This window comes from Bubalus kerabau, chromosome 19, assembly GCF_029407905.1.
Source record: "Bubalus kerabau isolate K-KA32 ecotype Philippines breed swamp buffalo chromosome 19, PCC_UOA_SB_1v2, whole genome shotgun sequence".
NCBI classification, from domain to species: domain Eukaryota; kingdom Metazoa; phylum Chordata; class Mammalia; order Artiodactyla; family Bovidae; genus Bubalus; species Bubalus kerabau.
Genome location: NC_073642.1, coordinates 61,640,175 through 61,653,147, shown reverse-complemented (window position 1 = coordinate 61,653,147; position 12,973 = coordinate 61,640,175). Strand labels below are relative to the sequence as shown.

The 12,973-nt window shown below is 49.2% G+C and overlaps 1 protein-coding gene across 1 annotated transcript in view; it reads right to left on the bottom strand.

Moving 5' to 3' along the window:
* BDKRB2 (bradykinin receptor B2) overlaps positions 1-11,817 on the bottom strand; it is a 32,930-nt gene extending 21,113 nt beyond the window's left edge. Inside the window, exon 1 of the mRNA XM_055556287.1 lies at positions 11,685-11,817. The gene's annotated coding sequence lies outside the window, so the exon portion shown is untranslated. The remainder of the gene's footprint in view (positions 1-11,684) is intronic.
* Between the last annotated feature and the right edge of the window lie 1,156 nt (positions 11,818-12,973).

Here is a 12,973-nt window from a genome sequence, read left to right as displayed (position 1 = left end):
GTACTAAATCATATGTATAACACAGCAGGAAAAAAATCTGGAAGGCAGAATACCAAATTATAACTACTAATAACCGGGCCTCCCAGGTGGCTCAGTGGTAAAGAATTCGCCTGCCAATGCAGAACCCGCACGAGACTCGGGTTTGATCCCTGAGCAGAAAGGTCCCCTGGAGGAGAAAACGACAACCCACTCCAGTATTCCTGCTGGGATAATCCCGTGGACAGAGAAGCCTGGCAGGCTACAATCGTGGGGTTGCAGAGTCAGACACGACAGTATGCACACATGCCCTACTAATAATTAGTCATTATTGCAAATAAGCAATGGAATCCTGGGTTTCCTTTGTGTTTCCTTCATTCTTTGTAGTAGCCTTCACATTTTCTGTGAAGAATGTTGATTACTCTTGGAAGAAAACTATTTAAATAAGCCAAGTTTTCTCTTCTATTTGTTTTTTCAGAATAGAGAATGAGTGATGGGTTAGCTTGGATAAGAAATAATCAGCCAGCTCAAGTTCAAAGAAAAGACTCTGCTTACACGAAAACTGGTAAATCAATGCGCAATCAGGTTTTCATTTAGAATGAAATGGTTCGTGTATTTATGAGCTGTGTCTTCGATGATTTCCCGTCCTACCCAACCACCAGTCCTGAGCATGAGACAGCCTGGGACTCGGGACCCTTTACTGCAGTGCTGCAATGTTTGCATCAGAACAGACTCCATCTCCCCTAGCTACAAAACACAAAGAAAGTAACGGGACTAAAAATAGCTGCGTGCATGTGCAGTTGCTGCAAATTTCAGACAAGAAGATACAAAAAGAGCAAAAAACCCAACTGCCAGTTCTGAAAAGTCCAGGACAAAAACAGGGTGTCAGGAGCAATGCCCCCTCAAAGGAATGGGCAAAACACCTAAGCCAACCCTGGACACACTCCCACCCTTATCCTGTATAAGGAACCAGCTCACCCCACCTCAGGGACCAAGCAAGGGAAACTTCTCTGTTCTAGCTCTCCCCTGCTGCATTAGGGACCCCTATAGAGCCTCGCCTGAATTTCTTGTCCAGCCTCTCAGTTCAGTTCAGTTTAGTCACTCAGTCGTGTCCGACTCTTTGCGACCCCATGAATCGCAGCACGCCAGGCCTCCCTGTCCATCACCAACTCCTGGAGTTCACTCAAACTCACGTCCATTGAGTCGGTGATGCCATCCAGCCATCTCATCCTTTGTTGTCCTCTTCTCCTCCTGTCCCCAATCCCTCCCAGCATCAGAGTCTTTTCCAATGAGTCAACTCTTTGCATGAGGTGGCCAAAGTACTGGAGTTTCAGCTTTAGCATCATTCCTTCCAAAGAACACCCAGGGCTGATCTCCTTCAGAATGGACTGGTTGGATCTCCTTGCAGTCCAAGGGACTCTCAAGAGTCTTCTCCAACACCACAGTTCAAAAGCATCAATTCTTTGGAGTTCAGCTTTCTTCACAGTCCAACTCTTACATCCTGGAAAAACCATAGCCTTGACTAGACAGACCTTTGTTGGCAAAGTAATATCTCTGCTTTTCAATATGCTGTCTGGGTTGGTCATAGCTTTCCTTCCAAGGAGGAAGCGCCTTTTAATTTTACTGCTGCAGTCACCGTCTGCACTGATTTTGGAGCCCCAAAAAACAAAGTCTGACACTGTTTCCACTGTTTCGCCATCTATTTCCCATAAAGTGGTGGGACCAGATGCCATGATCTTAGTTTTCTGAATGTTGAGCTTTAAGCCAACTTTTTCACTCTCCTCTTTCACTTTCATCAAGAGGCTTTTTAGTTCCTCTTCACTTTCTGCCATAAGGGTGGTGTCATCTGCATATCTGAGGTTATTGATATTTCTCCCGGCAATCTTGATTCCAGCTTGTGCTTCTTCCAACCCAGCGTTTCTCATGATGTACCCTGCATATAAGTTAAATAAGCAGAGTGACAATATACAGTCTTGACGTACTCCTTTTCCTACTTGGAACCAGTCTGTTGTTTCATGTCCAGTTCTAACTGTTGCTTCCTGACCTGCATATAGATTTCTCAAGAGGCAGGTCAGATGATCTGGTATTCCCATCTCTTTCAGAATTTTCCAGTTTATTGTGATCCACGCAGGCAAAGGCTTTGGCATAGTCAATAAAGCAGAAATAGATGTTTTTCTGGAACTCTTGTTTTTCCATGATCCAGCGGATGTTGGCAATTTGATCTCTGGTTCCTTTGCCTTTTCTTAAAACCAGCTTGAACCACTCACCTAGAGCCAGACATCCTGGAATGTGAAGTCAAGTGGGCCGTAGAAAGCATCACTATGAACAAAGCTAGTGGAGGTGATGGAATTCCAGTTGAGCTATTTCAAATCCTGAAAGATGATGCTGTGAAAGTGCTGCACTCAATATGCCAGTAATTTTGGAAAACTCAGCAGTGGCCACAGGACTGGAAAATGTCAGTTTTCATTTCAATCCCAAAGAAAGGCAATGCCAAAGAATGCTCAAACTACCACACAATTGCACTCATCTCACACGCTAGGAAAGTAATGCTCAAAATTCCCCAAGCCAGACTTCAGCAATACGTGAACCTTGTCCAGCTTCTAGTCAATTCCTATTGATTGGGGAGTGCCAGGAACCCTGGTCGGTATCAAGCAGGTGGAATCATGGGCTTCTAAGAACCCAGGAAAGAACACCTGGATGGGGAGTGACTGAGGGAAACTCTGGGGGAGGTGAGATTTTCTTGCTCCACCAAAAACCACTTAGTGTCACAGGATTCAGGCTTATTCTTTGTATTTGGGGTCCCAAGGAACCAAAAACATCCTTCCCCAGCCTCTGTTCCTCCTTCTGATTCATGTCTCTGTCGCCCAGGTTTCATCTTTGGGTGGCTTTCTCACGAAGGCGGCAAGGATGGCGTGTTCCCTGAGCCCTTTCTCATTCAGCATGGCTCTCTGCTGCCTTCCCTGGAGGAAGACCATTCACTGTCACAGCCTGTTTCTCTCCTGAGTCTGGAGATGCTCCTCTGTTGGGTTGGAGGTGTTTGCTGCTGTGGGAAACCCTTCCTTTGCATGTTGCCTGCCACTTTCCCTCTCTCCCCACCTCTGGATTATCTGGTCACCTGTCCTTACCACGCCCCCCCCACCCCGCCAACACCCGCCCAGAGCATCCGCAGGCCAGCTCCAGCCTTCGTGCAGCAAACAAAAGAAGCTGGGAGGTAGCATCCATTTGGGGGCGTCCAGATCTCAGCTTTGACAATTACCAAGAAGTGTGACTGAGCCAGTGGCCCCGTCTCTGGGCCTGGGTCCCCCCATTTCTATGAGTGGGGTCATTATGTCATGCCTGCAAGTGGTGGTGAGGACCCAGTGGGATCAGTCCTGGATCTCATTAATGCTAGGCTCCCCTCCCCACCTTGGAGTAACCGCTGCCCCCGAGGCCCCCCAAGACCCAGGAGTGTTTCATGTGGTGACTCTCCTAGGGGCCCACCTCCACCCCCTCATTCCCAGCCACCACAATCTACGCACTCTCAAAAGAAATTCCCCAGGCCACTTGTAAGGAAAGTCCCCATGACTGTAATTTATTTTTGTGGTATACACACATGTCCACTGCTAGGGACATCTAAGTGGTCCAATTAGGGCACTCAGCACCCAGCTGGGGTTTGGAGATGACACCCTAGAGTGGGAAGCACCCAGGCCAGGGCCCAGGTTTCCCCCAGAGTGTCCAGCTCCTGCCCCTCTTTCCCCATCTTCTCTCCCTGCCTCTCCCCCACCCACCGCCAGTGGCAGGGCTGGTCTCCTCATGGCTGGCCAGAATGCACCTCTTGATTCCCACCCTGACATATTGGCCCACCCGGGGAAGCACGGTGTCCTGGAGGGGGAACCAGACCAGGCCCCGAGCACAAGGCAGGTGCACTCAGGCCAGCAAGCCCCTGAGCATCTCTGTCCCCTCAGAGAATGTTTCCTCCACTCCTGCACGGGGGCAGCTTTGTCAGGGGTATGGCGGCCATGGTGCCTGTGTCGGGGGGTGCTCCCCTGATCTGGGCTCCAGCCTCGTCCAGCCTACCACCTGTCCTTCCCCATTTAGACGTGCCCTTCACTTTACAGGTCCGGAGCCTCCTGGGAGAAAACTTGACCACTGTCCACAGTGACAATGTATAGCCTGCAGCAACTAGGAGGGCGCTTCAGGCCCCCTTGCACGCTGCAGCCTGCCGCTCTGCTAGGCTGGAGATAGACAGATGGCTGAGGCGAGGCCCTGGCCTTTGAGGGGCTCATGGACTGCAGGAGAGACAGACACACAGACGGCTCCAACACAGCATGAGGACTGGAGAGGTGATGTGCATAGGATCCTCGGTAGCTCAGATTTTCTTTGGTTTCACACCAGCTTTGTCCCCTCTCGGCTGGGAAGGGTCAAGCCCTCCAATACGGTTTCAGCTCCACAGTTGGGTGTTCCTGCTTTAAGCCTGGGAAGTGCCCCATCTCTAAGTCTCTTGGCAGCTTTATCACAGGCCCTTTTCATAGCTCAACCCTTGAAGGCTGGTGTAGGGAGAGGCCTGCCTTTGCTTTCCCTTACATGGGGTTTTCTTTTCAGTAAGCCTGCGGGGAGTGGATGTGGCGGAGGTAGCACAGGCCCTCGTAAATCTGCTCTGAGAGTTCTTTCACCACATTATAAATAGCTCAGTTCTATCCTGGTGGCCTTCACTAGGCCTGTACTTCCCAAGATGCAAAGCAGAGCCTTGAATTCAAATGCCCACTGGGGCCCATTAAGGTGGGGTACTGGAGATACCAGATGCTCGTGCTGGGTGAGCAGTGGGCACCTGGAGGGTCAAGGTCTTACCTAAAGAGCTGAGTGTGGCCATGTGAAGGGATCCAAGTTCAGCCTTGCCAGAGATAACTGCATTTCTAGAGAAGCTGGCAATCTAAGCTTTTTTATGTGACATATCCTAGTTTTGGACTTCCCTTGTGGCTCAGTTGGTAAAGAATTTGCCTGCAATGTAGGAGACCTGGGTTTTATCCCTGGGTTAGGAAGATCCCCTGGAGAAGGGAAAGGCTACGCATTCCATTGTTCTGGCCTGGAGAATTCCACGGACCGTAGAGTCCATGGGGTTGCAAAGAGTCGGACACAACTGAGCGAATTTCACATTCGTATATCCCAATTTTAAAATAATGACCTTTTTAAAAAGGACCAGTGGCTAAATACTTAGCACATCTGTGAGGCTGTTGGTCTGTGGGATCTAATGAGACTTACACATAAAATGTTGAAGCTGGCCCTGGGCCATGGCACCGGGCAAGGCCTTTAGCTCTGCTCTCCCGCCTTCAGGGACGTGGAACACCCACCCTCCCACCCGGAACTCCCTCCCCTCCCCACCAGAGAGCAGGAGGCCAGGATGGAAAAAAAGCCTTCATGGGGCTGACAGAACCTCTAGCCAAGCAGAACCTCCTTCCCATGGCCCGAGACGGCCAGGGCGCTGAGCCCCAGATCTGCTGCAGGCTGCTCTTGACTATCAATGAAGTGACCTCTCATCACTCCCTCAACTTAGAATTCTCCACATAGCACAAATCACTTCCTGTATTTCCTTCTCCTCACCTATTTTCAAAGAGCCAGGTTTTGGTTTTCCCTTAGATGAGATACTGATATTAACGTTTTCCCCTTTCTAATTGATCATCTTGTTTTGTCACCGTTAGTTTTTCTCCTACTTCTTTTTCTTTCTTCTACTTTTTTTGGGTCTATCTAACTTCATTACTTTGCCAACAAAGGTCCGTCTAGTCAAGGCTATGGTTTTTCCAGTGGTCATGTATGGATATGAGAGTTGGACTGTGAAGAAAGCTGAGCACCAAAGAATTGATGCTTTTGAACTGTGGTGTTGGAGAAGACTCTTGAGAGTCCCTTGGACTGCAAGGAAATCCAACCAGTCCATCCTAAAGGAGATCAGTCCTGGGTGTTCATTGGAAGAAATGATGCTAAAGCTGAAACTCCAGTACTTTGGCCACCTCATGCGAAGAGTTGACTCATTGGAAAAGACTGTGATGCTGGGAGGGATTGGGGGCAGGAGGAGAAGGGGACGACAGAGGATGAGATGGCTGGATGGCATCACTGACTTGATGGACATGAGTCTGAGTGAACTCCGGGAGTTGGTGATGGACAGGGAGGCCTGGCGTGCTGCAATTCATGGGGTCGCAAAGAGTCAGACACGACTGAGTGACTGAACTGAACTGAACTACTTGAACTGAACATTTTATTCATTAACTTGTGATCTCTACTGTTTATGTATAAAAATAATATGATAATCTTTATAATAATTATTATTTTAACACGAATTTTCCTGAGTATGGCTTTGGCTGCATCCCATAAATTTGATTCGGAGAAGGCAATGGCACCCCACTCCAGTACTCTTGCCTGGAAAATCCCATGGATGGAGGAGCCTGGTAGGCTGCAGTCCATGGGGTCGCTAAGAGTCGGACACGACTGAGCGACTTCACTTTCACTTTTCACTTTCATGCATTGGAGAAGGAAATGTCAACCCACTCCAGTATTCTTGCCTGGAGAATCCCGGGGATGGGGGAGCCAGGTAGGAGGCCGTCTATGGGGTCGCACAGAGTCGGACACGACTGAAGTGACTTAGCAGCAGCAGCAGCAGCATAAATTTGGTTAACCATGTTCTTATAACTGGTGACTTCTCAAAGATCTATGACTTCACTTTTGATGCTCTCTGATAGAAGAGTTCTGAGGAAGAGTGTTTTGTAAAATTTACAGTGATTTGTTGTGCTTCATTTCTGTATTTGATATTAATTTCCACAATATTGTCAAGTAATGCAGCCTGTAAGAGAGCTATATTAAACTTTTCTTTAGGGCCTAGAACATAGTCAATTTCTATCAATATTCCTTAGAATGTGTTAACTCTTTATAATAATATATTACAAATATAATATAAAATTTTATATGTATATATACACTCATCAGTTCTTCTAATGATTATCTTTAAATTTTTAACAAATATATTAAATCTTGTGTTCATCTGTTAACATTAATAGTAGAAGAGTAACTCTTCTTCCAGCTAAGATAAAATATTTAGTGTAAATCAACCATGGTGGTGGTTGTGGTTTAGCTACTCAGTTGTATCCCACTCTTTGCAACCTCATAAACTGTAGCATGCCAGGCTCCTCTGTCCATGGGATTTCCCAGGTAAGAATACTGGAGTGGGTTGCCATTTCCTTCTCCAAAATCAACAATACTTCAATTTAAAAAATCTTTAGCACACATTTCTTTCTCCCTTCTTTTTTTTTTTCCCATTTTCAGATGTAGCTGAAATCATAAGAAATTTTTTGTTCCAGATTATTTCCTAATTTTTATATCTATTTTAAGCATGTAGCTGCTGAAACAGTTACAAAGCTTCGCAATCATATTACCAGCAGTTTGTTAGCCATACCTTAGAACTGAACTCGTTTAACTGATCAACTACTTTCCCCTGTAACACATCTTTCCTTTTCTTGGATTATTTGATGGGATTAATTTCATCAAATTTGGCTGGAAGGTGCGATCTCAGAGGCTCTGGAAAGACCCCAAAAAGCCTCCCTCTGCAGTCAGGGTGTCTCCCCTGCCTTGCAGGTACTCCCAGTGGGTGCTGTGCTCTGGGCCGTGTCAGGCTTTTCCCAGGAGGGGCTTCCAGCTGGGTAGGGGAGGCAGGATACCACATGGTGTTTCCTGAGCCCCAAATCCCAGTGCAGGGGATCTGGGCTGGGAGCTGTCTAGGGCCCCAGGTTCTCAGGGACAGTGTGTCTGTTGGTTCCTGAGATGAGATGGGAGGGACAGTGATGGAACCCCAGTTAGAAGGTGGGGGACCCCGAATCTCAGCCATGAGGATTAAGAGGACGGGTCTGGGGTTGGTGGCTTTGGGGCCTTGGGCAGGGACAGGGCCCAAGTTCCCCTCGAGTTTGCTTCCCCAGAAAGCCCTTTGCTAAGGCAGTGTGGTCCACAGCTGGTCTTTCCCGGTCAGGCCACACCCACCCTGGAGTGTGGTTGCCTGGGGACCCGAAGGACAGAAGAGGAGATGCGATGTTACAGGTACACATCAGCACAGCAAGAGCCACAGAGGCTCTGGGGCTGCCGGATGCCTGGCACTCCACAGTTTATAACACCCCATGGGGTGTCCAGCACAGGTGCTGCTGATTTCGTGAGGCTCAGAGAAGCAAAGTGACCTCACTGAGGTGGCTCAGCCAGCTAGCAAGTTTGGATCAGGATCTGGAAGCCAAATCTCTGTGACCACCCCCCTCCCACCCCGGTGTTCAACTGGCCACAGAGATCAGAGGGGGCCCAGTGGTGCTGGGGTGTGTGGAGTAGAAACCCGAATTTTAAGCTCTCAAGGGAACACTGACAGTGATCCAGCTGTCGCCACCCACAGATGCACTGCCTAGGAATGTGGAGTTTAGGTGTGCATTGAGCGGTGCCTGTTTCCTGGGAAACCTCAAGCTGCAATGACTCCACTGCAGGGCAGACAACACCCTGGTGGGCCTAAAGGCTGTCCCTCTGCTAGGTGGGCACCTGCAGTGAGCCTGTCCCCCAACCCCACTTGCACTGCATCAACACCCTCTGAGCTAACCCCCCGTGGTCTTCAGAAGCAAGAGTGACTATCCCCATTGTACAGATGAGAAAACTGAGGCTCAGAGAACTTCTCCAGCAGGAAGCAGTCAGAATTTGAACCCAGAGACCATGCTTGTTCCACCTTGCTTTGTGCAGTGATGATTTTTTTTTTTTTCTAGAGGGGGTTTATATTTTTCTAGCCTCGAGAACCCTAGAGATCCCAGAGTCAAAGGAACACCTTACTCCTTGGGTTTGTTCTGAAAAGTGTGTTCTGATTGCGGAGCTGTAGATGTTTCATTCAGGGAGGACCCATAGGATGAGAATTATACAGTCCAACTCCAAAAGATAGAAAGTGGGCCAGTGGTCAGTGGAAGAGGGATTTAGCTTCAGTCTAAGTGAGGAAGGACTTTTTAACACTGTAATCCTCCCAAGATGAAGCAGACAGACTTAAAAATTAGTGAGCTTTCTGTTCCCGGAAGCATGTGCAGTAAAACGGTTACTTGGAGTTCAGGGGACTCCTGGGCTGGGCGGGCATCAGAAGTGATGTCCTGAGTCCTAGTATCAAGTCTTAGGAAGTTCTGCTCATTAGACTCATGGCCCGGGAAACCCTAAGTGCTTTCTGAATCTTCAAAACACTGTGTGTGTTTAAAAAAATTTAAATAGACTTTATTTTTAGAGCAGTTTTAAGTTCACAGAAAAATTGAGCAGAAAGTACAGAGTTCCCAAATATTGTACCTCCTGCTCCACATGTGCACAAATCAACATCCTGTACCCGGAGTGCTGTGTCCTTACAATCCTTGAACCTACACTGATACGTGGTGTCACCCAGTCTATGGGTTACATTAGGGTTCTCTCTTGCTGTTGTACATTCTATAGATTTGGACAAATGTATCATGACACGTATCCACCATCATAGTGTGCGGTGTGGCCTACAGGGCATCAGTGCCTCAGCCACGTACGGAACCCATGCGCCCTGCAACGGAGGAGTGGAGTTTTAACCGCTGAATCGCCAGGGAAGACCCAAACCACCATAATTTCATGCAGAGTAGTTTCACTGCCGTAAAAATCCTCTGTGCTCTGTGTGTTCATCCCTCCCTACCCCCAGTTCTGGCAAATACTCATCTTTTCACTGTCTTAAAGTTTTGCCTTTTCCAGGATGTAATGTAATAGGAGCATTTTCAGATTGGCTTCATTAACTTATTAACATGCTGTATACTTGTAGTGCTTGCTAAGTGATCAGTATTCACTTATTCATTTATCCATCCATTCGTTCATTCATGCATCCGCTATTTAGTCATTCAGCAAATACTGACTGGCGTCTGCTTTATGCTAGGCACGGTTTAAGAGCAGGCGAGGTGGCTGTGAATGGGACAGACACGCTCCCTGCTTTTATTTTGCAAACCAGAATCCCCTGCTGGGTCTGCAGCCCCCCTCCCATGCCCCGGGTGCACCCTCTCTGACCCTGAGGTGGCACAGGTCAAAAGGACAGCCCTTAGTCTTACCCTCGGACCCCCTCTGAACTTTTTATCCAGACAGAATCACTGTGTTAGCAGAGGCCACGTGGCACAGCTGTTTCCCCTGCTTGATGCCATGGGACAGCATCTCCCCATTTCTGCCTAATCCCAAGTCCTTATATCTCACCATCAGTCAATCATCGGAACCTCCTCCTTCTTATAAGTGATAGACTTGAGTCACCAAGAGGTTGAGGACTTCCCAGACCCTAAGTGAAGGGCTTTGCTGGGTTACATCCTGACTCGGAGGCTCAGTTTCCTCATATGTTCCGTGAGGATCCCAGAGCCCACGATTGCAGGGGTTTTGTGAGTTCAGGGCAGAGCAGGGATGAGACCCTGTGGTCCTGCCTCCATGCCTTCTGCTGTGGGGCCAGCGCGGAGCCTGCGTTTGCAATGTTTTCAAAACCACTTCTGGCTCCAACCCCTGTTTGGCTCCTGTTCTGAGCAGGAGAAAAACAATAAACGCACCCTTCAAGCTTTTGGGTCTCCTGTTGTGGAATATCCCCACCACTCACAGTACTGCCGGGGTCCAGAAGGACACAGAACACAGAAGGACTCCAGCAACCTGTGGGGTTGCTCCCTCTACCCGCAGCCAGCCAAGCCCTTCTCTTGCTGAGAGGAGGAATATGGGGCGGGGTTGGTCCCCGCAACAGTTCATACCTGGGCCAGAGCTCCCACTTCCTGAGGTTGGCAGGAGACACAGGGAGCCTAACTCAGGAAGGCACATTCTAACCTGCCCTGGGCAGAGCAACGCCCACCTCCCACCCTGACCCAGGCTGGTAAAACTACCTGCCCTTGGCAGCTCTGATAACGGCTATGGTTTATTGAGCACCTACTGCATATGTGACACTTCACTTCACCAGCCTATTTCTCTCTTGGCCACCACCCTGCCAGGTCAGCTTTCTGGCCCAGGAAACTAGAAAAAAATTGGACGCAAACATGTTACCCAGGGGATGAGAGCAGAACTTGGTGCCAACTAGGTCTGGATGCAGAGCTGATGCTCTGAACCAAGGTACTGTTTTAGCCCTCCATCCTAGCCACCCAGGACCAGACAGGAGGGATGAGAAGCTTATCTGAATCATCATCACAGCCACCTCAGATGCAAATCAGCTAAAGTTTACAACCCCTTCCATCTGTGCTCTGAATAACTCCAGACACCCTGGGAAGTAGGTGAGCAGGGTACTTTACAGATGAGAAACTGAGGCTCAGCGAGGTTAAGTAACTTGTCCAGGGTCACACAGGGCCAACGAGCGGCAGGGCTATGAGTGCAAAGCCAGATTCTGGAGTCTAAACGCCACACCTTTCCCACCGCACCTCGCTCGCTTCTCCCTGCTCTAGTGCAAGAATCCACCCGGAGCCTATAAAATCAGACCGCTAACTTGCTCACACGAACACACGCCTGCCTGCCTGTCTCCTCAGTTCCGAAAGAAGACACACCGAGAACAAGAAAATTCCTCTTGCTGGGAACCTTTCTTGTTACTTGTAGGGAAGGAAAGGAACTTTCCCAAGCTCCCCAGCTGCCGAACAAAACTTCTCTCCCAGCCTGGAGATCAGCCCCCAGGTGTGTCACCCATCTACCCACCTCCCTCTGTGCCGGGTCTGCCCGTCTAGCCCCCGCCCAGCACCCACCTTGTCTGGAGCATAATCGAGGGCGCTTCCGTGGCTCCCTGGTCCAGCGAGGCTGCCCCAGGACCCCAGTCCTCCCAGGAGCCTCCAGAGCGGAGCTGAAGTGGCAGCGGGAACAGCTCATCTTTCAAGGGCTGGGTCGTGATGTCATCACCCTTCTAGGCACTTCCTCCCTCCACCTCCAGCCTAGCCCAGCACTCCGGCTTCTGCCCAGCGCCTTGCCTAGCCAGGCTGGCTACAGTTTCTAGAACCCAGACCTGCAGAGGTCAGGCAGGGTGGCTGCAGCTGCCCAGGGCTCCTCCTGGCTTCTGAGCCGGGGGAGCTGGGCGAGCCCCGTGGAAGACCTCCAAGTTAGTCCGCGGAGTGTTCTATTGTGTAGACAGGCTGCCCTTGAGAGGCTCCAGTTGGCAAACGTTCCGGGCTGCGAGTCAGCCCGGGGTTTTCAGCCCCGCTTCCCTAGCGAAAAGCCCCGGGCAAGTGACTTAACCTCTCTGAACTCTGAAATGGAGCTAACGGTGACAACACTCAGAGCGGGTGTGGTGAGGATTAGGAACAGTCCTGACATGTATATGACTTTTACTGTGGTAGGCGCTTTGTAAAGACATAAATGCATTCACTCAGCTAATCCTCCCTGGAACCCAGGCAGTGTGGCTTCAAAGTCTGTTCTTAACCACTTTCCCATTCCTTTTCTCAATTAAATGAAGCTATGGATGTGAAAATCGGATACCTAGCAGGTGACCCCTAAAATACTAGCTTTCTTCTTGCTGGTGTTGAGGTAGGTAGCTGACAGACTCCACAAGCGAACACATTTTTCTAAATAGCATGTTTATAGCAATAAATCATGATCTGTTTTCCCTAGGCGGTTGTTTTGTGTCTGAGTTTAGGTATAAACAGTGGGCATTTACACAGAAGGTAGAAGCAGAGTTTGACCAGGGAGGCAGGGGAGTTCTGATTTTTTTTTTAATGCCATGTATGGAATGCAGGTGGAGAAGGCAATGGCAACCCACTCCAGTGTTCTTACCTGGAGAATCCCAGGGATGGGGAAGCCTGGTGGGCTGCCATCTATGGGGTCGCACAGAGTCAGACACGACTGAAGCAACGTAGCAGCAGCAGCATGGAATGCAGGAGACATTGGTTCGATCCTTGAGTTGGGAAGATCTCCTAGAGAAGGAAATGGCTACCCATCTTAGTACTCTTGCCTGGAGAATCCCATGGACAGAGGAAACTGGTGGCTACTGTCCATGGGGTCACAAAGAGTCAGATATGACTGAGCAGCTAACACACACACACAT